This window comes from Rousettus aegyptiacus, unplaced genomic scaffold (assembly GCF_014176215.1).
Source record: "Rousettus aegyptiacus isolate mRouAeg1 unplaced genomic scaffold, mRouAeg1.p scaffold_m13_p_10, whole genome shotgun sequence".
NCBI classification, from domain to species: Eukaryota; Metazoa; Chordata; class Mammalia; order Chiroptera; family Pteropodidae; genus Rousettus; species Rousettus aegyptiacus.
Genome location: NW_023416285.1, coordinates 21,727,308 through 21,753,134, shown reverse-complemented (window position 1 = coordinate 21,753,134; position 25,827 = coordinate 21,727,308). Strand labels below are relative to the sequence as shown.

The window sequence follows — 25,827 nt, the reverse complement described above, 5'->3', positions numbered from 1 at the left end:
TGTGGGAAGTTTAACTATAATCACTTTTATATAGAAAAGCGAAAGAGCTTTACTTATTATTAGGCCTTTAATTAAAATAAAATAGAGCTACCAGATTTCAAATATGTTACTTAAGGATGGTTTGAGACGTTTCTTGAAATCAAGAATGATTGAGTATATTGCTCAGTAAATTCAAGAAATGCTTCTCTACTTAGTACCCAATGTATACACTGACATTCTAAAGAAACACAGCATCTCGTTACAGAATTTTTCTGGGATTTACTCATAGAAATATATCAAAAACCAATAAACAATCACTGAGTTTCCATAATAAGTTCATAATAATAATTTCCAAAGTCAGCTATTCTAAAAGTATGGGAAATCTTATATAAAAGTTGAACGGTTTATTTTTAAACTCAAGAACTTTGCTGAGCTTTTGATACACTGATGTGCTAATGAGTCTCTCATAGAGAGATAATGAATGGCCTAATTTATTGGCTATGGAACTCATGGTAGCTTTGTGTCAACTTGGCTAGGCCGAAGTACATTTCCCAGAATTCCCTTCTCTGCATGTTTTTGGTTAGGCTAGACCACAAGAAACCTTCTTGTGGAATACTTGGAAGGTGGAAATGAAGCAGCAGCCATTTTGTAGCGCACACATTGTTGCTTATCTGCTGGCTCACCTCACTGACATGAGGCTGCACGCGGGCCTGCAACTCCTCCACCTTTCCATGAATCCTCCTTCAGCTTCTCCAACTCATGCGCCACATGTATGTTTAGCTCTACAATGAAGGGCCCCAGCTTCCCCAATAGGATGCCCATGCCATTGAGATCAGAGGCAATAAGAACTAACATGAGTTTCATCTGTGTTAAGAAATTCCAATCCTTATTCTTCCCACTATACATCCATCTTTCCTTGTTACCTGTTACCTGTTCTGTGGACTTCAAGCTTCAATAACAGATAAGAAGATTACTTTGCAGAGATTACAATATATACTAAATGATATATGACATTGAACATGCTATATCTAACCTACTGGTTCTGCTTCTCTAATTGGGATCCTAATAGATATATAACCCTTGAGTCATGGCACAGCTAATTACATCTTCAGAAACAGTACTCTGCAGAACACTAATTAGAAAATTCTAGTGTAGTTGAGTCATTTTTTTGGATGGGATTTTCCCAATAGTTGTGTTAGAGTAAGTTATCACATAGCGGCATCTAATTCTCCAGTTCACTGTAGGCTGTGATAAGAAATAACATTTAGCATTCAGTTGTGGATTGAATTTTGTCCTACAAAAGGATATGTTCGGTTACTAAACCCTGGTACTTGTACATATGACTTTGGAAATAGAGCCTTTGTAGATGTAATTAATATGAAAGTTAAGAAGAGGTCATAGTGGATTAGGGTGGGCCCCAAATACAATCACTGGTATCCTTATAAGAAGAGACAGAGAAAACAGCCGTATAAACATGGAGTCAGAAATTGGAGTTAAGCTGCCACAATCAACAAACTTCAAGGATTGTCAGCAACCACCAGAACTTAAAAGAAGCAAGGAAACATTCTTCCTAGAGCTTTCCAAGGGAGCTTTGCTGTCCCTTTGACTTCATATTTTTAATCTCCAGAACTCTGAGATGATAAATCTCTGTTGTCCTAAGCCACAGTTTGTGATAAGTTGTTAGATCAGCCCTAGGAAATTAATACAGGTTCTAAATTAATTTTCCTGACGCCTGTTCTAGTGTTCATAGGAGTGACCTCTCACATTTCATAAAATCTGCTGCAGGACAATGCTAAGGGATCTTGGTGACCGTTCAGGAAGTCTTAGTAATTGTGCTCTTTTTAAAAAAATATTTTGAATTTGACCTAGAATGGACAGTTTTGAATTATTTCATATAATTCTCATGTTACAAATGTCCATATCTGTTTTGTTTTGGTTTCAGCCTATCAGTAAGCAACACTGTGGCTGGACCAGACCTCATGGTTCTTATTAGGACTGCAAGATGCCCTCAGCAATAACCATCAGGAAACTCTGGGGGGGGGGGGGGGGAGAAGATTTATTACTTACAGGCCCTGGAACTTACAAGACATATCTGAGGACACACAGTAGTAAGATGGCAGGTAGAGAGAATGCTGACCTGGGGTTCTGCTTTTATTGGAGTTAAGGGTGGGAGCCTAGGGTTTTGTGAGCTCACTCTTTCTTGGTGAATTTAAAACCTAAGAGTTGGAATTTAAAGTGAAGATAGTCAGTTACAGAAATCAACATGGATCTTTAAAAGAAGGAAGTCTGACATGGGGGCTGGGCACCTGGCACCCAGCTCTTTATTTAGTCTGTGGCTGGCTTCCCTCCACATAGCCATTGTTGAAGTGGAGGTCTCTGCAATCAAAGCTTAAGTCAGGCACTTCTATTACAAAAAGAAAAGTCGACTGCTACAGTTCATATTACAATGTCTCTTATACCAGATCTCTGGATTGCAAAAGTGCAGGATGATTAAGGCGGGCAGAAGCCAGGGAAGCATCTTCACTGCCCTGACCAGTTATCTCCAAACAAATGTTCTCTGGGCAGAGGCTAACTCTGGACAATTGGTCCTCCTTGGATGTGAGGAAGCATGACAACGTAGAACTTAGTCAGTCTGGCCTCAGCTGTCAGGTACACTCCAAAAAAGGTTTTTCCTCACCCTCCCATTCTAAACCTTAGCCCTACTAGCCTTCGCATTTTTCTGTGTCTTCCTTTCTGATCTGAGAAAGTCTCTTTTTCCTTTGCCCTCAGCCATAGACATTTATCTGAATTTGCTATTATAAAAAACTTGCTCTGTAGGTGTGTCTGAGTCTTTCTGACTCAAGTTGACTCTATTTTTGTTTTAGTTTCTATAGTGGGTTACAAGCTGGGGGCAGAGGCTGAGGTGGATGGGTTGTGCAGACAGTGGAAAGAGTTAAGACTACAGTTAAGACTTAGAAATATTATCCCATCACATGAGACTTCTTCCTTCATTTCCTTCCACCTTCCCTTTTTCCCATTCTCCAATTTTCCCTCTGTCCCTTCCTTCTTTCCTTTCTTCCTTCTTATATTCATCATCCACATATTGATTACATAATATGAGCCACATCCTTTGCTAAGCACTGTACCACCATGATGCTCCATGATTCCTATTTTCTCAGGGCTCACAATCTATCAGTGATACTGATATACAGAATTCACAGTGTGCCCATGACTGAGTTGGAAAACTACTCTACTTCCTGTGGTCAGTGATGGTGAGGAGCAGAGTGTGCCAAACAGAAGGAACAGCATAAGCCAAAACCCTAAGGTACAAAAATTACTCTGTGTAGTTGGGGCATGTTTTCAGAACGTTGAGAGATGAAACTGGAAAGGAGGGTAATATCTTGAAAGAATTTAAATTACATACTAAGGAATTTGAAATTTATTATCTTTACTAAATAGATTATTGTGGAAAGTTCCAAAGTTCCTGAAAAAAGGAAATGATTACTGCACTGTAGGTCTACCTTTCTAAGGACACTGAACATAATATGTACTCCAATTGGACTATGATACCAGAAGGAAAGAGACCATGTCCATCTGGTTCATGTATCTCCAGAGCCTACACAGAGCTTAGTGCAGAATAGTGCTCGCCAATTGTTTGTTGAGTGAACAAATGAGGCTTAGAGAAGTAATACATGTGGTCAAAGCCTGACATTTGAATTATGATTCTGGGAGATTTATAAGGATAAAGAAAAGGAATCAGAGAAAGCTGACAGCTCTGTTGCTACCATCATCTTTCATATATTGACTCTAAGTCCCTCATGCTGTAATTAGGCCCAGAGACCCTTGCCTTCTGTGGGAAGAGGAGGGTAATCGAGTAGCCCCTTTCCTGTAACACAGGCATTGGATCATCAAGATCATCGCTGAATTGTGCTCAGTATCTCCAGAAGAAACAACTTCTATGTTTTAAAATTATTTTTCACAAATCTCATTTTCTAACTATTTCATCATCTTCGCAGCTGACCTGGATTTTCTGTTGCTTCACTTCTTTTGGCTGCCAATGTCTTGCCTGGAAAAGATACAGCTTGAACTGCATGGTCTCTAAAGGAACAAATTCTGGATGAATTACCTTTAGGCAGATAAGGAAGGAGTGGAAAGCGGCATAAAGGAAATGTTTTGTATCTAATATTTGGATGATGTTTAGGCTCTAATCAATACATTAATAAAACATTACTAAATTACTATATTACTGACTTGAAAGAAATGAGAATTCAATAAAACCACAATGATAAAACTATAACAAACTGCTTTCTAAGGTTGTTGGCTTTAAAATGAGAGAAAAAGCAACAGGTGTTGCATGCTAACTATATGTGAGGAACTCTGTGTACTTTATTTCTTTTAATTCTTAAAAGAACTTTAAGAAGCAAATATTTGTTCCTGTATTATGAGTGAGAAGATACAAGTTAGAGAGCTTAAGTAGCTTGCTCAAGGTCTCACAGCTAGTGATGGACAGTCAGGACCTGAACCCACATCCATCCAACTGAAAAGCCAGGCTCTTTGCCTTGTATCCTTAAATCGCACAGAAAATAGAAGGAATAGCCCAGGTGCTGGGCTATTTATAAAGATCACCATCGCCATTTATTAAATACCTCTTAAGACTCAGGCTTTAGGCTATATAAGTTTCACATAAAGAATGAGGTAAAAATTTAATCTATTCTTTGCCATAAAGCTGTTTCTTGAGAAATATCATCCTTATTTCACAAATGAAACTGAGGCCCAGACAATGTAAATAACCTGCCTTTTTACGCCATCAGTAAGGGACAGAGCTGGGAGGCCAGGCCCCCTCGATGCTGCTCCTTGCACTTCGTCACAGCGCTGTCAGTTATGTCAGTTGGGGAAAGCTGCTCCGGCGACAAGAACAGGGGTGCCACGGGGTGCCAGCTGTGGTGAGTAGCCTCAGCTTTAATTAGAGGTATAACACCGAGGTGAGTAGGGCTAGATTTCACCTTATCAGTTTGGCTGGTCCGAGCAATCAGACTCTAAGATAGCAAAAGCTAATGTTTCTACTTTAGATCATTTTTCCCTAGAGGGCTAGAACATTTAATTTAATCAATTAGCGTCTGAATGGTAGAGGGAGTGGAGTGTTTCTCAAACTTCAATGTTCATAAAAATCACCCTGGGTATTTGATTAAAATGATTCCTGAACCCCACTTCTAGGAATTCTGACTCCGTAGGCCTAGAGTGGTGAAGAATCTGCATCTTCACCAAGTACTCCAGATATTGCTGATGCAGGTCGTGTAAGTTTTACCTCTGGAAACCTGTGTGTAGAGGTCGAAATTCTAAGTCTGAATCTCTAACTCTGTCACTGCGAGCTTTGTTATGGTGAGTTACTCAATCTCTTGGCCTCAGTTTACCTATCTATAAAATGGGCATAATGATAATACCTACCTGCCTCTCAGTCATGTGAGAATTAAATATGGTAATTCATGCTAAACATTTAATATGTTTCTGGCACATAGCAAATGCTCGATTAATGTTAACTATTATTATATTAATGAGAAGTTAGTTATTTAGAGAAAAAGAGTTATTCTCTCCACTAGAAATTTTTATTGCTTTTGTGACTATGGAGGTGGGAGTTGGGGGAAGAAATTAACCTGTTCCTGAAGAAGTCAGTAACACAGGCTTTTTTTTCCTTTGTGGTATCTTTCTTATATATTCTTTTTTTTTTTCTTTTGCTAATGATGTAAATTTATCTTCGGGGTGCTGACAGATTCTGTGGAAAGGAATTCCTCTTTCACAGATAAACACTAAATGCATCTCTGATTGATGGGGCACTTATTTTTCTATAGGCCCTCTAAGGGTTACTGGGAAAATTTCCTTTCCTTTGTCTTTTTAAGGGATATAATAATGAAGAAGCAAAACCCAGAAAGTTTAGAACAACCTTCTTTTTCCCTTCCCTCTTCCAGGTCAGAGATGCTACATCCCTCTGCCGGAGAGAGCTCTCCCCTGGATTAGCAGTGTAAAAGGAGTCGAGTAGGTTTCCAGTCACCCTCTTGGAGTTCAGGGCTGGGGCGAGACTCCCAAGCACAGAATCTGATGAAAAGCACCAGTGGATCTTGGCTTCAGCTGGGATAAAAATCTAAATTCTTTATCATGTGCATATGGCTCTTCAAATTTCCTTGTGTGGGTTCCTGCTTATTTTTTCAGATTCTTTCCCTGCCACTCCCATTTCTTTTGTTCATTTCATTCTTTCAGGTCTTTCAGGTTTTATCGTTGATGCTTTATTTTCTCTCCCCTCTAGACTTTTCTTATATTGTCTCTGTTTAAATATGTTATCTTCTGTTGTTTTTACCTTCATATTGTCTTTAGATCTCACTTGGATGTTCTTTTATATAGGAATTCTTCAGTAGGTATTTGTTCCCTCCTATGTGTTTCTATATCTTGATTATTGCTTTCACAGATTTAGCAAAATATAGCATTATTTGCTTTTGTATTTGTCTTTCTTATTAGGTCAGCAGCATCTTGACTCAGGGACCTCGTCTGTCTTACTTTCTATCCCCAGTACCCCATCACAGACATGAAGTAGAAACTGATTAAGTATTTACTCAGTGAATAAACAAGTTGTCTTATAGCATCTGTTGGAGCACCACCAATGATCGGAAACTTATTACCTGCTGAGGCTGCTAGCTCCATGTTTGGAAGGCTCTGCTTATTTGAAAGCTATTCCTGATTAATGAGCCAAAATCAGTGGTCCTGTAACTTTCCAGGAGAGAAAAAAGTCACAGCCTTGGAAGCTGAGATAAAATCTCTGCTCCTTTCATCACATCACAGTCTTGGAAAAGCTCTCTAATTAAAGACCTAAGGGCAAAATGAAAACTGCTTTAATAAAGAAAGGCTACTAGATAGTGGCAGAAATGCAAATGTTGAAAGAGTAAAGCTGATAGCTCATCTGGGATAGGAAACATTGCCATTTTTTTCATTTTGCCAGCAAGAGAAGCAAAAGTTTGGCTCTGAAAATGGGAATGGAGTGCCATTTGAACAGTGCCTCCCAGAGAAGGATGCTCTGTGGCTGGAACAGTAGACTTAGGAATATGCCAAGAAGACTTTGACTTGTCCTAGGACATTCCAATTCATCAATGAAGATATTTGAGTGAAAGAGGTAATGCCCTCTACTTTAAAAATGGAGGAACAGCACTGAGAAAGTCATCATCTTCTGTTCCTGGTGGTGATAGGTGCTGTGACTTATAGTCTATCAGTTTTATTTCCTCACCTTAACCCCAAAAGGGAGAATTAATTATCTTTGTCTTACAAAAGAGAAACAAACTTCATGAAGTAATTGACCTAGTTAACAATTGTGGGACTGAGGCCTTTTTTATTCCAGTATTTTTCCACCACTTAAAGGATTAAATTCATTTCACTTTTACCATATGCAAATAACATTGTCATTTATATAGACACAATATTTCCAAAGATAAGATTACATTCCCACATTTTTAAAACACATTTTGTCCTTCAAATATCCCTTGTTTGAAAAGTCACATACAATGGTATCTAAATATTAAATTACTTAAGAGACCTAAAATAGTGCCATTTTTCTTCACCACTGGCTGCATGTTTTAACATTTTAAAACAGCAATTAAAACACACATATTGAATTTCTCACATTCAGTCGGGAGAGCACTCAAATTGTCTTAGATAAGCACGTGGTTGTAATATGTCCTAAGAAAATGTTTCCACATAAGGGATACAAGTATAGGTATAATGAAACAATTAATTGAAAACTTTAATGAAGGTCCCTATACAAGAAATAGTGATAATAACCAAGGTAAGAGTACATCGCTCACCATTATTATCTTCTTCCAAGCCCGAGATGTCGAACCAACAGCTTCACTGGGCCTTGGTAATTATTTGTCATAAATGCAACCATTGCAGTCAAACACCTACTGAAGTCAGTAATAGTCGATGAGTCAGTCTGAGGCTGCCAGAAAGCCCTGGCTGGACTGCAGAGCTGAGGCTCTACTTGGTTATGGGATCAAAGTCTAACTTTGGCATTAAAGTCAAAACTTTTACAAAACAAAATTTAATCCTAGAAAGAGAAGTCATGACAATGGATGTTTAGGGCCCCTTCTGGGTACACTGTCAGGTAGGCAATTATTTTATTTTGCAGTTTCTTTTCAACTTCCGTAAGCCCTTCATTCTCTGGGAACATGCCAACCAGGGCACCTTCCTGTAGCACCAAACTCAGTACCCATTCCTTCTGCGCCCCCATTCTCTCCTTGAACGTGAGTCTACGAAATTTTTTTTCCTCCTCTCTCAGCCCCATTCATTTAGGGCCTCTTGAGACAAGTGAGTTAAATTTTGAAAATTCATTAAAAAAAGATAATGGCTTAATGTGTCAGACATTTAAGAAGATTTGCATTTTAAAGGATTAATCCTACTTATGGGAGAAACTTTGGGAATTTTAAGACCAGTAGGTAAGAGGACAAAAAAATGTTACTATGATATACCAAAATTGTACAATGGAAATATGTAGGCCATAAATATGACCTGTATATGTAATTAAAATTTTTCTAATAGTTACTTGAAAAATGAAAGAGAAACAGGTGAAATTAACTTTAATAATGGTATATTTAACGCAATATATTCAAAATATTTTCATTAAACATGTAATCAATATAAAAATTATTAATAACTTTATCTTTTATTTTTGGTTATTATTCTACGTTTTTGAAATCTGGTGTGTATTTTACATTTACAGCACATATTAATTTGTACTACCCACATTTCAAGTACTCAGTAGCCACATGTGGCTTGCAGCTACCATACAAGACAGCACAATTATATTCAGAAATACGAAGGGAACATTTGTGTGTGTGTAGATATGACATGGGAGGGGGATGTATGTGTGTGTGAAAGACATTATTGACAGTGTAATGAGTTGATAATAATGTGGCAACAAAGGATAAAAAACTGTGTGCGTGTTTAATTTCTAATTGAATTTAGGAGGTGGTGTGATGTAATAGAGTATGTATTTTAGACTACGATCGAAAGTGCTGTGTGTTATTGAACACATTACATAAGCTCTCTGAGCCTCGGATTGCTTATTCGTAAGATAGTAATAGCCACTTTAGAGGATTGCTATTGAGGAATTCAGTGATAAAATGTACACAAAGACTTAAGGCAGTGCTCTCAATGAATGCAAATCTGCCTGTGCATTTTTCCTCTCCCTCTCGGAAACATTTATATTTTCCATTTCTTCTCTGTACCATTTACCCAATCCACCCCTCCTTAAATGCTAGTTCGAGTCTCAACTTTTCTGTCAAAAGTTTTTCAGAAATAATTCTATAGTTTTTACTAACCATCCTCAAAAATTTGGCAAGACCATAAGAAGTGATATCAAGACAGGTTGGTCACATATTAATACTATTTCAATGGCTAACATTTTATTATCTATCTGTGGAGTGATTTTTTTCTTTTCTCTTTGCTGTCTAAATCTATTCTCTTTATTTCATGGCTCACATTTCAACTTGTACCTGAAGCATTCTTAGACCATTTGAATTTACAATAATCTTGCTCTTGCTAAAATCACATCACTTCCATCCCAGCATTTACCAAAAACTAGATTCTTTGAAGCTTAGTTTCTATGGATGATTAATAGCTTTCTGAAGAAAAAAAAAAAAACTGTTCTAGAGACAGAAAAAAATTTCTGGGCTAAAAGAAGTTAGATAATTTATTTTCTGATGCTCCATAGGGTGATGTATACTCCGAAACTATGAGAACAATTATTTGAGGCATTTGCCAAGTTTATTAATCTAAGTAAAAATTCCCTATTTTTTCTTTTAACTATTTCATAAAATAGTATTTCAAGAAGTTTCTTTTGGGATACACTAATACATATTATACATTACGGCAATTTAATATGTGCTTCCTCATCTTTTCAAATGCACTTTACTTTCAATTGTTTGTACTTGGTCATCCCAGCAACAATATCTTGATGTATATTGGGATTTAAAGTTTAGAATAAAAATTTCCATGAATTCTTTAATTCGATCTTTACAACAATATTCCGAACCAGTAATATATAAGAAGAGACCTGAAGGCTTCATTCAATTTTTCAACCAATATTGAATAAGCAATGACGTCACAGGCACCAATCTAAGCTCTTCAAATGCAGCAGTAACCAAGAGAAATTCCACTGGGACAGACAGACATTTAACAATGCTTTCACAAAATTCACAAGTACTATGAAGAAGAGTAGTAATTGCTAATACTTTTGTAACACTGACTAAGTTCCAGGCCATATTCTAAATACTTAAATAATTCTCAAAATAACCTAGAGGCGGGTCTATTATCCCCATTTTATAGATAGAAATTGAAACATGGAGAGGTACAGTGACTTGCTCAAGGTCACACAGAGCCAAGATTCAAACCTGGGCATCTGGTATATTGCCCTATGCTATGTTGCCTCTCAGTACGGAAGTAGGGGGTACAGCAAGAACATGTATCTAGAGATCTTGCCTAGTATGCATCATTAGAGAAAGAACTGATGTTTAAGCTTAATCATCAGTAGGATTTGGCTAGTAAAGTGGAAGGAAAAGAACATTTTAAGCAGAGGGAAAAGCATGTCTGAAAGCTTTGAGTAAGGACCAAGTCTGGCACATACAAAGAACTGTATATAGGCCAGTCACTTGACTATGGGTTCGGGGTGAAGAACAGTTCATGCTTGTCATACTTGTCATGTAATAAAAAAGTAATTTTCAGGAGATATATGGTATATTTAATGCCATAGAATAGCACACTTAAAAATGGTTAAAATGGTAAATTTTATGTTATATATATTTTACTGCATTAAAAAATAATTGAGCAAAGAGAGAATAGATGAAGGAAATAGAATTAAATTATAACAATTATTAAGGCTACGTGATGAATATATGGGAATTTATTATAATAGTCTCCCAACTTTGAAACATATATGATTTTTTTACAATAAAGTTAAAATAAATGTAAAACTATAATTTTCAATTTTTTTAAAATGAACAGCAACTGAAAGATTTTAAAGGATATCTATATGATAAGGTCTTAGGTGATGATTGGATGCTGTATGAAAAAATTATTGGGAATAAAAAAAGAATTTCAGATGATGAGGTAAAAGAGTATTATTTTGTTCATTAAGAAAAATGGATGCATTTAAACATATTTAGAGTGAAGAATCATCAGCCTTGGTGATTAGATATTGCGACATTTCTGGCATGAGTTATGAAGTCAATGGTAGAGGAGGTAAGAAAAGGCAATCAATGTTGAATGCTGAGAAGAGCATTAACAAGTGAAACGATCACTGAAATTAGGAATACAGAAATGTGTAACCTTACCTAGAAGATTTTTCATGGGTGGGTGGGAGTCAGTTAGTTGTAGGTTGATTCAGTTCTAGGCTGAATGGTTATGTCCTCCCCAAATTCATATGTTGAAACCCTAACCCCCAATGTGATGCTATTAGGAGGCATGGCCTTTTGGGTTTAGATGAGGTCATTAGGGCCCAGATGGATTTTTTTTTTTTTTTTTTGACACGGGGTTGGAGAGTTAAAAAATTTGTTTAGTGTCTTCTATTTTTCCTGTGGAAAATATAATTAAAATAATAGTAAGCTTTTATTGATGGCTTTTCTTGACAGCCAGATCTGTTTTAAAAACTTTACATGTACTTACTCATTTACTACTTACAGTAACCTTATGAGGCAGTAATGTCTCTATCTTACCAAGGAACTAAGGCACAGAACTGTTAAGAAATGTATTCCTAAAGTTGCATTTAGAAAAATTACTGGAATTTGACTACAAACCCAGACAGTTCACTGTTAGAGCCCAAAATCTTTAATGCAGCCACGTTTAGTTAAGGCCATTCACTGGTGCTGAAGGGACATTGGCAGGATCGGTTATCTAAGAAGTGTGAAGGGCAAAGAATCTCTGCAGAAACCAGTTGTAATGCACTGACTGTAATAGTGTGCTAAGATCATCTAGGATGTCAAGAGCTTAGCTGAGATTAAGAATTACAAATCGAAAGTGCTATCAATCAACCTGGTGATGTGATTTGCTGCAGAGAATCTACTTGAATGTAGGCACTGAGAAGACAAGACTGTTGGGTTTATCTCAGGTTAGAACTTAATCGGGTGTGGCAGAGTGACAAAAAGACAATGGAGATTGAGGGCGGCTGCAGTATTCTACAGGAAAAGAGGCTTAGAGGAATGTACATCTCTTGTTGAAAAGCTTTTCCTACAATGGTAGTATTTTTTTCTCTCACTGTTCTTTCCCAGCACAGATTTTGGTAAACAGGGCAGACACAGAGGCTTACAATTCAGCTAAGTTCAACACATTGTTATAGAGAATTTAGTGTGTGTTAGCCTCTCAGCTGAATGCTAGGTATTTTGAACTAGGACTTTGCTATTTATTTGCTATTAATGCCATTAGTGCCAGAGATTTTGTTTAAAAACACTGCATCAGATACTTAAGTGCCTTTGCTCTGGCCTACCTATTTTCTTCATCTCAGTTACAATTTCATATTATTGATTACCTTTGGATTTCTTTTATGTCACTTATATCACTTCATAATAAAAAAATAGCAATGTTCTAGTAATATAAATAAACCTGAAATTTACACCCTAATTTTTTTTACAATTTAAAAAGTTAAAATTTGCATCTGAGAAAAATCAAGAGCTGAGTCAAATGTACAATTCTGAATACATCATAATGACCCATCCCAGGAAACTTTTAATAATTAAGACTTGGATATTTGAGTACCTCTGAAAAATCTTCATGGTTGACTGACTATTAGCTTTAGACAGTATATTGTAAAAAACTTATTTTTATTATGAGTCTAAGGGAATGATTTGTGGACTGGATTCTGAATCCTGAAGTTTTTATTTAATTAAACAATAATGAGATAAATTATTAGAAATGATTTTATTTTGACCTATTAATGCAATGTATGGACCTTGAATCCAAAGGCAATAGAATTAGTTGTTAGAAATATAGACTCTTGGGCCTCATTCCAAGTCTACTGAATCAGAATCTGCATTTTAATAAGATCCCCAGGGAGTCACATAACAGTTGGAGAAGCACTGATCAAGGTCATCATTACAGAAATTAAGTATAGAGATGGATTGAAATGCAAGCTCACATGTAACACCCATTGGTTTTTGTGTTTTTGGTTTAGAGCTGATCTGATCACATGCCATTCTTGATAACTTTTAGGTAAAAGGATGGTTTGAAATAAAAATGGGGAGAAAGACTTTAGGTCTCATTTTATTTTAGACTAATGTGACTGATTGTAAAAGCATTCATTCACAATTCTGGTATCCATTTCCTCCAATCTTTCTAGTTACGTTCTGCTTTTCCTTTTTCCTTCTGCAATGTTCCATGCACCTCAATTTAAAATTAATGATTTGCAAAAGCAATAGTTTCTAGACTCTTTTCAGCCTGATATTTGTTGGGAGAAAGGAGTTAACCCAAAAATAAAGTTGGTAGGATTCTGATAAGGCAAGAAGTTTTGAGAATCATCACATGGGGCTCTAACTATTAGAATGGTTGACAAGTTTTTTTCATGACATGACAGAATTTTAACTCACAGGAATTATTGTGATTAACCTTCAACCAAAGCATCTTTGAGGCAAAGGGTGAATCTGACTCATTAGTTTTCAGTTCTGGAGCAATAACTGATCATGGCATTTGCCCTGTTCATGCCCTTCAAAACACAGGTCATCCCAATCATATCATTATTGATTCTGAGTTTTTTCTTCTCCACGTTTCTTTTTCAAAAACATAAAATGTCAAGGTGAGTAATCAAAAGAAAGTCAAATATTTCCATTGATTACTCTCAAAAAACCTTTCTTTTCTTCCTTTTCCATGCTTTCATTTGGAAGAGAGATAATAAATGAGCACCAAAGCAGACAATGAAAGGCCTCCAAATAGACAGGCAAAAGCGGTGTCTATTTCTTCCTGAATGATTTCCCACTTATCTGTAGAATTTAAGTAGGTACTTTTATATAGACAATGCTCTATGGAGCAAATGGGAGAATTTTTATACCTAGAATAACAGCTCAATTATTCTAAGTATGAAAGCCAATTGTCACAATTTTTGAATTAATGTTAGATATTTACAAGAATGAATATAAGATAGGTGCATTTGTGAGTATAAAAATAAACAGAATGTTCATATCACTGACCTGGTAAGAGCAAACAGTTCACTCTAACAGTAGTAGTATTTAATGAGGCCTATAACACACATTATCTAAGTTAATACTCAGGGTAACTCATGTAAGTGGTATTACAATTCCTTTCAATTACATGTGGAAATTGAGATGAAGAGACAACTTGCTCAAGATCATTTAGCTGGTCAGTGGCATACTTCCTCTACTCTACTCCCTATACTCCCTCTCCTTACACCACTAGCCTACTGGTTACAGGGAATATGAAGATATGTAACCATGATTTCTCCATTCTCTCCACTTAAACCCTCTCATACACCTCATAAAGCCCTTTACTACATTAAGAAAACTTTCAAAGTTATGTTCCTCTTTATCTACAAATAAATTTGGGTACATATTAGCAATTTTGAGCAGGAGTCATTTTTCTTTTTGATGGCCACAAACAAGATACTGATTTAGAACACATTATCCCCTCAGCTCATAAAGTAAGTGAATTAAAACAAACATTAGCTGTGAAAAGAGTCCTAAAAAGAAACTTCTAATATCCGTTAATATGCAAATATGTTAAACTGAGAAAAGCAAACAAGCAAGGACTCCCGTTGGCAATGCTCACACTTCTAATTTCCTAGAAACTTCACTTTCTAGAGTATATCAACCGTTTTTACCTAACAGAAAGAAAATGATTAAATAAATCAGTGAACTTTTTGTTATGTGGCTGTGTCAGTCACCTTATTTCCTTGTCATGTTCTCTTTCTTCTGTCTTGGAGAGCTTATCCCAATATTTACTTTTTTCACCCTATAATATCTTTATACCCTATATCTTCACCTTTCCTCTAACATTTAACCATGACATTAGTATTTAAACAGATCAACTTTCTCCTATTTTAAATAATGATAATAATAATCAACCTTCCGTATATTATTGTTCTAGCTATAGTTCTATTCTCTTTCCCTTTGCAAGAGGCTTTTCAAAAGAGTTGTTGAAAATATACATGTCTTCTCTTTACCCCTCCAAGTCCACTCCAATCTCTCCTCAGTACTTCACCAAATAACTCTTACCAAGATCACCGACAGTGACCTTCTTATCTTCAAATTTATTTGCAAAAAGTTAATTCTCAATCTGCTATCGCTCAGAGCAGCATTCAGTATGGTTGACCACTAACTGCTCTAGAAACTTTCTCCTCATTTTGCTCCATGAGACGCATATGCTCTTTATTTTTCTTCCATGTTTCTAATGTCACAGCCTCACTTTCCAGTTCTTCCTCTGCCTGCTCCTTTTTTGGTATTGCTTAGATCTCCGTCTTCTCTCACTTTACTTCCCCTCCTGGGGCAATCTTACTCTCTAGCTTCAATTACAATCTACATGTTAATGCTATTAATAAAAATAACATTTATTGAATGATTACAATGTTCCAGACATGGTACTAAGCTCTTCATGTGATTTATCTTCATGTAATTTATTTCTTATAACAACCCTTAAGTATTTAACTTCACCCGTCCTTTATCCTGAGTCCCAGAACTGCTTATACACATGTAGGTACCTTGAAAGCAGAATGTTCAACATAATATTCTTCACCTTTCCCAGGCCACTTCATCCAAAACATACACTTCTGACAACGCTCCCTAAACCAATTCATGGTATCATTAACAACCAATTAATTGCTCAAACTGGAAACCCAAGAGTCAAACATTTTTCTCATTTTCTCTGTTTAATCACTACATTTTCATAATTTTACCTCCCTGCTATCTTTCTAATGTGTCACATCTCTTCATTTCCATTACTGTCAATCTACTCCATGGTTCCTCAGCCTCAGCACCATTGTCATGTTGTACCAGGTAATTCTTTTTTATGGTAGATTGTCCTGTGCAATATAGGATGCTTAATGGCATCCCTGTCTTCTACAGACTAGATAGCAACCCTTCCTCCTTTCCCACAGAGTTGCGACAATCAAACGTCTCCTCGCATAAAATGTCCATTGGGAAGCAATAACGCCACCGTTGAGAACCGTGACTTCAGTCCCAGTCAGGATGGTCTCCCTCTCTATTTAATGCAACAGCCTTAATTTGTCCTAAATGGTGAAATATGCAAATCTTATGTCAGCACAACTTAATTTTTTTTTAGCTTCTCCACGTCTTTAGAATAAAATCCAAAGCTCTTAAACACATTTCCAAGGTTTTTAAAATAGCTTATGAGGCATCATTTTTATATAAAAGACTGCATATATCTAATTTGATGAATTAGACATATAAATACTCATGAAACCATTACCACAAACAAGGTAATAAACTTATCCATAACCTCCAAACATGCTCTCATGCCCCCCAATTTTTGTGATAAGAACACTTAACATGAAATCAGCTATTTTAATTTTTAAAAATTGCACAACACAGTATTGTTACCTTCAGGCACTATGTTGTTCAATAGCTCTCTAGAACTTAATCTTGCATAACTGAAACTTTATACCCATTGAACAACAATTTCCCATTTCTTCCTCCTTCCAGCCCCTGGCAACCACCATTCTAGTCTCTGCTTCTATTGGTTGGACTGTTGTTAGGTACCTTAAAAAAGTGAAATCATGCAGTATTTGTCCTTTAGTGACTGGCTTATTTCTCTTAGCATAATATCTCTAGGCTTATCTACTTATCTATGTTGTCGCATATGACAAGGATTTTTTAAGGCCAATTATATTCCGGTGTGTGTTTTTTATATATATATATATATATATATATATATATATATATATATATATATATACACATGTATGTGTGTATAATATTTTTAATACATTCATCCACTAATGGATATTTATGTTGTCTCCATATCTTGGCAATCGTGAATAATGCTCAATGAACATGGGAATGCAGATATCACTTGAGGTAGTGATTTCATTTACTTTGGATAAATACCCAGAAGTGGGATTAGCGGATCAAATGGTAGTTCAACTTTTAATTTCTTGAGGAAACTCCATTGTGTTTTCCATAGTGGCTCCACCATTTCCATAACTAACAACAATGCACAAGGATTCTAATTTCTCCATCTCCTTGCCAACACGTATTTATCTTTGTTTTGTTGTTGTTGTTGTTGTTTTTTGAGAATAGCCATCCTAAAATGTGTAAGGTAATATCTCATGGTTTTGATTTGCATTTCCCTCATGATTATTCAAGTTAATCACCTTTTCACATACCTGATGACCTTTTATCTATCTTTGTCTCTTTTAAAGTTGAGTCACATGGTTTTTTTTTTTTTTTTGCTATTGAGCTGTAAGAGTCATTACATATTTTGAATATCAACCTTTCATCGGATATTTGATTTGCAAGTATTTTCTCCCATTCCATAGGTTGTCTTTTCATTCTCTGTTGTACAGAAGAGTTTTAATTTGATATAGTCTTGCTTATTTATTTTTGCTTTTGTTGCTTGTACCTTTGGTATCAAAGCTAAGAAATCACTTCCAAGACCAAAATCAAGAAGCATTTTCTCTATGTTTTGTTCTAGAAATTTTATAGTTTCAGGTGTTACATTCAAGTTTTCAATCCATTTTGAGTTAAATTTTGTGTATAGTATCAACATCATTGTTAAAGAGACTATCCTTTCCCCATTTTGTATTCTTGACATGTTTGTCGAAGATCAATCTGATCACATATATGTGGGTTTATTTCTGGGCTCTCTATTCTGCTCCATTGCTCTATATGTCTGTCTCTATGCCAATATTGCACCATTTTAATTAACTAACGTGATCTAGATTCAATGTTCTCCCCACTAAAATCCCAATGACATTTTTTACATAAATATGAAAACAATCCTAAAATTCATATGGAACCACAAAAAACTTCAAAGATCCAAAGCAATTTTGAGAAAAGACAATGAACCTCGATGCATTAAATTTCCTGATTTAAAGCTATATTTTAAATCTAGAATAATTAAAAAAGCATTTATAAGTTTTGACCTTTCATTTCTTCTTCAGTTTCTTTTGGAGCTGTGTTAAATTTCCTCACATTAGCATTTTCAAAAAATACTAATTCTCCATCCTGGGGCTTCACACAGCTCTTACCTTTCCTCTCTGCTTGGAATGTTTTCATTTTCCCCTCTCCCTTCACTAGTCAGTTGGATGACATCCTTCAGGTCTCAGCTGACATGTTACTTCCTCAAAGAGATCCTTCCTCCTCCTTAACTACCAGAATAATGATTGGTAGACTCATGCTATTTAATGATTCATGCTATTCAAACTATTTCTTTCCATAACAGATTGTGCTTCCCCTTTTGCAAGGCTTTTTTTTTTTTGAATAATTATCCATTCAATGCTTCTCTTTCTTATCAAACTGAAAGATCTATGAGGATGGTTACCATGTGCATCTCATACTCTGTTTTCTATTTAGTATCTGCTACAACGCTGGGCATACAGTACAAACTCAATAAGTATTTGTTGACTGACTGTTTTGGAGCCTCTATTGAAGGGAAGTAGCGGTATTTTGTAGACCATCAGGATAGAAAATATAGAGAAGTCTCATTAGCTACTAGAAGTACAAACTTTAAAGTTGGGGACCAAGGTCACATTTTCTGTTTCCCAGGGCCAAGTGCTCTCTTATCTCTGTTTTTCTTGCACACCTGCTCTACCTCATTCTCTCTGCACTTCATTCTCTCTTTTAACTGGTGTCAAATCAACTTCAACTCCCCAAAACTTCCATTACTGTCTGATTTAATGCCGAGTAAGAAGTGCTACTCAATTGTAAGTTTTCTGTAGTAATAAAGAAACATTAGTGGACAATTCCCCGATATTATGTATTGAAAATAGGGGGGAAGAAGAATAGTGAGATGTGTGTCCTTATTTCAATGGCTACCCCTTTGGTTTTCCAGAAGCCAAAAGAAGAAGCTGTGACAATCAAATGAAATATAGGATCATTTTTGTTTTAAGGTCCCTTTAAGGAACACTCTCATCAGAAACATGCTTGATAGGAATATCCTTGGAATAGCCTTGAATAGTATGGTAATGAGGAGATGGAAGCAACTCAGGTTTAAAGTGAGAGAGCGAGACCTTGGAGAATTTTTCTATCCTAAGTATCTCATGAATTGTCCTCTACAGAATATCAGTGTTTGGTTCCAAGGAAGCAAAGCCAAGAACTTTCACAGTCTCCAAGTGCTGACAAGACTACCTCTGAATGTGGCAGCCAGTGAACATGGACTGACCCTTTCTCTTAATCAATGGAAAGCACAGAAAATGGTCATCAGTGAAAGAACTAACTTGATTTGTTTGATGGTCCTACATAGATGTCTTATTTATTTTTTAAACAGAACTAGAAATAGTTTCTTAGAATTTTTTATTTCACTGTAAAGCCTTGCTACCAGCCATAGGAAATTACATACCATTGAAGAATTTGTATGGTAAAGCAGATGCATTTATGCCGAGACATATTCAGAGAGGAAAAAATGGGCACATTATGCAGGTACATATGGGCTTCGGTAACACACTCAGCCAATTGTCCCCACATCGCATGAGCAAGACACAGCTCATATTTTGGAACAACTGAAATCAGACTTTTTGCGGACTTAGATAAATGCTCGAATGTGATAATGCCAGGCAGCAGAGGCTGCCACTTGGAGCAATGCTGATTTATTTTAGGAGAGCTAAGCCAAGGGAAACCCATAATTTTCTAAGAAAGAGATTTTGCAATCATCTTTAAACTTTCATATGCTAATTTCTATCTTATTTCTATAACCACCCGCTCTAAAGCATGTTTAATGAAAATAAGAGATGATGCCTGTCATATCTTAAGTGAGCCAAATTTTATCTGCACTGAAAACCACTGTGAAGTAATCCTTAATTATAAAGCTGGGAAACAGAACATTTCAGCACATGTGCGTAGAAGGAGTAAGTCCCCAGTCCTTACCACTAGAGCTGTCTTGAAAATTACTCACATCTGCTAAAAGGGGAAAAGACTGAGTTCTTCATCAGTGTTCTAAAAAATCTAAATATTTTGTAATCATGATGAAGTTTGGCCTGAAAACCTATTTTTTGGTTAGTGATTAGAGACATTTTATTTTACATGAAAATGTCTCTGATTTACGTAATGTCAAATTTAGAAAGTATCTAGCATACCATACATAATTTTGCAAATGCTAAATGGATGCTATGTCAAGTGTCATGCTAAATGTCTCACATGTTATTTGCCTTATGTTTACTTTCCAGTCAAGATAATGATAAAGTGGCAAAATGTCACATGAGATTACCTCGCCTAAGAAGTTTCCAAAAAATTCAGAAATCTATTTCAAATCTACGGACACAACAAAACAAAAGTAAAAAGATAGACAAAAGAACATAAAAAATTATTTTTTATGATATATAGTTACTTTTAATATTTTAAAGGGTTGAGATTTTATGTATTGGTAATATTTTAAAGGGTTGAGTTTTTATGTATTAGGGTATATGAGAACATCAGTTATTTATCCTTACACTTAAATAACAAGTCATATTTATTCTAAATCAAATCATTAACCTATGAATACTGTATACTGTGATGTTCTGAGATACATAAGGGAGATTTCCACAAAGAGTTGAACTTATATACTAATTCCTCAGCTTCCCTTTCAACTCAATAGTCTACTTTCAAAATTGTGATTAAGAAAGAGGCAACACATGGCAAAAAATAAGCATCCCCGAAAAAAAAAAGGCACAAATAATTGTGCTGTAGAGCAGTTGACAGTCTGGTTTTGGATTCCTGTTCACATTTTGAAAACTGCATTTTCCCTCCAGGTTCCAAAACCACCAGTGGGGGTGGGGGGAAAGATTTCTATGGGTATCCCTGGAATCATGCCTTAATACTGAATAGGCAAATGCTCATCTATACCATGTGGGCAATTCTTTCTAGATGGTTATCTTTATCCTTCAAATTGCATATAATTTTGTACTGGATTTGTGTTCAACTTAACATGGTATACTGATTTTTCTTTTGTTTAAAGAAGTATTTCATGGAAATGTCACTATTAGCTTAAAATGCTCTCTCAGGATCATAAAATACCTGCACATGAACTTCAAAAATCCAAAACTACCTCAAGTCTCACTTAATGAAAATACTTTTGATCACATTGACCTATGTGAGGGAAAAATCAACAAATCAACTTTTATAAAGCTCTAGTAAGTCTTTTTGAATTGTTATATGTAGCAGGCATTAGTGCAACATTGCTTAATAACTAAAAGCCAAAGTAGATTTAGTTGATCGAGGAACAAAAATTTTTTAAAAACTCTGAAAATTGGTCTTATTATTTTAGTTTTTCAGGCATATGCTTAAGGCTGGGTCAAATCGATATATCAACAATTCAACTGAACACTTGATATTCTACCCTGGAGCAAGGAAAGCCCATCATTGATCACTCTAGCATTATCTGAGATACATTAAAGTACTCTCTCTTTAAACATCTCTTAAACAGAAGATGTCAAAATCTTTTATGCTAAGAAGGAATACTATTTAGTTGAAATTTCCTGGCTGAATTTTGATGAATTTTGTGCATTTCTTAGTGAAACAATGTTGCCTCTCAGTATAATTCAATGTCTTTTGGCTTAAAGAATCACCTATATACTACCATTTTTGTAGTGTGATGTCTTTTTTATATTAAAATGATATGTTTCCTATTTTGCAGAGATTCTGTAAGGGATAAAAAAGGAAATTTGTACACCGTTCTACTGTAGGGCTGCCTTTAAGAAAAACCACCTCACTGACAATCACATTCCAGTGAATATTTTCATTAAGTCATTTGGTCAGAAATATGTTTCATCATTCACCTACAATTTCAATTTATCTTTCAGTGTGAACTCTAGGCCATTCAACTGTGAACACTATTTAATTATAGCCTCAATTCTTTATTGAAAATGATAAGATATTATACACGTATTTTTCAAATTGACTATTATATGAAAATAAAAACTGAATATAAATCTGGAAGCTCTACTACAGTTTTCTAATAAAAAATACTCTTCCTCTCCACTTAGAATAGCAGGTTCTAAAAAAATCCTAAGACATGGATTATATGATATTTTCCAGTGTCATTCAGTTAATAATTCACTAAGTACCCACTGTGTGTATATGTTTATTGCATAATAAATTTCAATATTTTCATCTTAGATAAGAAAATTAAAGCCCAGAAAAACCATTTGTATTGATGACATTTTTTTTTTTTAATGAGAAAACTAAAACTATATCTTAAATTTTTCAACTCACAACTCATATGATTTGTGTCTATATTGTTCTGGGGGTTTTCTTCTAGCCACTTGATGTTCAAAAAATGGGTCTGTAGCCCACATATGCATCTGTCACTTGGAGCTTGTTAAAAACACTTGTAAACCAGCTATTTGATAAGGAGTTAATATCAAAAATACATAAAGAACTTATATAGCTCAATAGCCCCAAAAATCTGATTAAAAAGTGGACAGAAATCTGAATAGACATTTTTCAAAAGAAGACATGCAACCCTCCAACAGGTACATAAAAAGATGCTTGATCTCACTAATCATCAGGAAAATGAAAAACAAAATAGAGATTCTTGAAAAAAGCAAAAATAAAGCTACCATATGATTCAGTAATTCCACTCTGGGAGTATGGCTGAAGAAAATCAGATCGCTATTTTGATCTGCACCCATATTTACTGCATCATTATTCACAATAGCCAAGATGTGGAAACAACCTAAATATCCATCAATAGGTGAATGGATAAAGAAGTTGTGGATACATACATACATACATACATACATACATACATACACACACACACACACATACACACATATGATGGAATATTATTCAACTTTTTTAAAAAAGGAAACACTTCCATTTGTGACAACATGAATGAACCCATGAAAATGCAGATTCTGATTCAGTTTTAACTGGGTCAGCATCATAAACTGAGGCATTTTCATTATTCTTTTCAATTATACTTTACTGAAGCATTGGAGCAGTAGTTTTTATTTAGTTGTGGTGATGGAATGTGTTCATATTGAATGTTTAAGCATATATTCACCTGCATAAAGCACTAAACTGATATAGTTAGAATCTTGAATTAGAGTATACAGAACAGTATAAAGCTAGAATCCAAGGTTTCAAGAGATACCTATCTGTACTTAGGTATTTTAACTTATTCAAAATGTTCTCTAAAGTGACTCTTAGTTGGACAATGACAAAGCTTAGTAAATATAAGACTTCTTAGGTTTAATAATGTAACTTTTTCTTTTAAAGAAAATAAATGTGTATCATATTCCTGTTTTAGGTAACCACATCTATGGAAGGCCCAGCTATGTAGATTAAGAATTCATGTTAGTATGGCAGGCAGCAGATGGGGCCTTATCTGGGAAGAAATAAAGCCTCTCAGCACTTGCTTTGCAAAATCTTGCAAGCAATGCATCATTAAAACTCAAATCAACCATTTGCCACATTTCTTTAATGCTACTAATATGTATAATTATCAACATTAATGATTAAAATGAGAATTACCGTTCTCAAGGTTATCAATTACTATGATCTTTCTAGCTACAGCTATAGGAATAAATGAGAGAAAAATATCAATCAATGTTATCTTCCTTAAGTAATATTTCTACTGCATGCATCTGAGGGTTAGAACATCACAAGCCTTCAAGCCCTTAGGAAAAAATATCAATTTCCTCAACGCTTCATTAAACATGTATCAATGTATTCTTTGTCTTTTCTTTAATGGTCCCTAAATTCTAAAGTATTTTTCACTTTTGGATTTTTTTTTTTTTGTAAAATGTTCTATTTAAATCTCTTTTCTAATCTCTACAGGTAATCACTAATGATCATCTTCAAAGCAACTGTTCATTTCTTTCAATATAACATGATTAATAATTCCAGTTCTTTGGTAACTTCTACATCTGTAATAATAGAATGCCATTTATTCTTGTTTTAAATCCCCTTGCCTTTTCTAGTATCTGCCCTTCTATAACCTGTCCCCTTTTCAACAAAACGCTTGACAAGATATCAATCTCTAACCACTTAGTTGATAAAAAAATCCCTTAAAGTCTTTTCAGCCTGAGTTTCTTTTTAACCTGATCACTGAAACCCTCTCCTATGTAGTATAAATCTTTCTTCATCTTCTGAAAGTCATTTCAAAAGGTGTTTCATTTTTTTTACTAGAAAACTAGCAAACCTCATTATACTCTGATGCCATACTGTTCAAAGCTTTTAATACTTTGTTTAAGGAATGTTACTACAGTGCTAGGTAAGACTTGCCACATGTCAAGATATTTACAGCTACGAGTTGGCTGTGAAATACAGTCACCTTGGGCAGCATAGCCCAAATGTGAACAGAAGAGTACTAAAATTAAGGTCCTCTTTTTCTATTCCTTGACTGTAACTACTTGCAACTTTATATCTTTTGAAAATCAAAGCTTACTATTCAAATACGGTCCTATAGAAATAAGTTTTGTTCTTCCAGTATCTCATAAAAACTGGAATTGAATTTAATTGATGCCCTTCAAATTAAGCTCCCTATGGTTTCATTTTCAACAGCAATGAAGACTATTAAATAAATCAAAATCCAAAATTTTGCACTTAATCTTCCACTGCTAAATTTAAGAAGCTTTGTGTGGCATGGACACTAAATATGCCTATGTGTTCATAAGATATTTTAAGCATAAAGACAAGCCATCTGTCCATCTCTGTGTCTCCCCAGTCTTCACGCTTTTCCCTTTCCTACCCTGAGTAGCTCTTCCATTTAGTTTTAAAGCACTACAAAGATTTAAGAAAAAAAATGAGCTCATTTGTTACAAAAATCCAAGTATGTATCATTTATGATTGTAAATTATCTATTTCTATATACATACTAATGTATTAATATGGATCCATAGGAAAAATACTGGAAGGATACTCACCAGATGATTTAACTAAGTAAGGAAAAGTGGGATGTCTTGCGTTAGAGAGCAAAGTATGAAAATAGACTTTCATGTACAATTTTATTTTTCATGTTACAGTAAAAACATACCTATGTTTAACTTGTGTGGACATTTTCCAAAATTAAGTGCACTTTTCAACTGTGGCTTGCCACTGAAAGAGAATTTTGGGACAAGTCTGAAATCCTAACTTTTTGGTCACTATCTTTCCAAGAATCCTACCCTTCCAAAAATCTAAGTGCAAAGAGGTGAGTTTCCATAATGAAGAGCAGGCAACATTAAACGGAAGTCGAGGAACTGATGAACGGAAAAGAGCCGTTGCTTTGGTAACAAGAGTTGACTGGCAACTTTCAAAAGCAAAATTTTTTTTTTCAGTAGTATAGCAAGAATGGAAACCAGAAACTTGAGTGAGCAGGAGGTACAGAATGTTAAATTTATTCAATTGAGTATGAACTACTCTTTGATGCTTCAGGCAACAAGATAAGCAAGAATCATATCTCAAAAAAATAATAGGGAAGGATTTTTTTTTTTTTTATGGGAGGAGAGACTTTATCATGTTGTGACCTGAGGGAAGTAAGAATATAGTGGAAATCTCATGGAAATACAAGAATTTGGGTACCCCACGTAACAAACTCCAGGAGGAGGCCTTGAGGTGACAGGGAAAAAGGTTCAAAACATACTTATTTAAAAAGCTGCAACGATGGCTAATTCTATTGAAAGGCTGACATCTTCACACAGTAAAAATAAATTTGACCAAGTAAACACTGCCCTTTTTACAAAAAAAAAAAATTACA

General features: G+C 35.2%; 1 long non-coding RNA gene across 2 annotated transcripts in view; it reads right to left on the bottom strand.

Moving 5' to 3' along the window:
• LOC118608654 overlaps positions 1-25,827 on the bottom strand; it is a 252,106-nt gene that overhangs the window by 22,389 nt on the left and 203,890 nt on the right. The gene's annotated exons all lie outside the window — the stretch shown is intronic.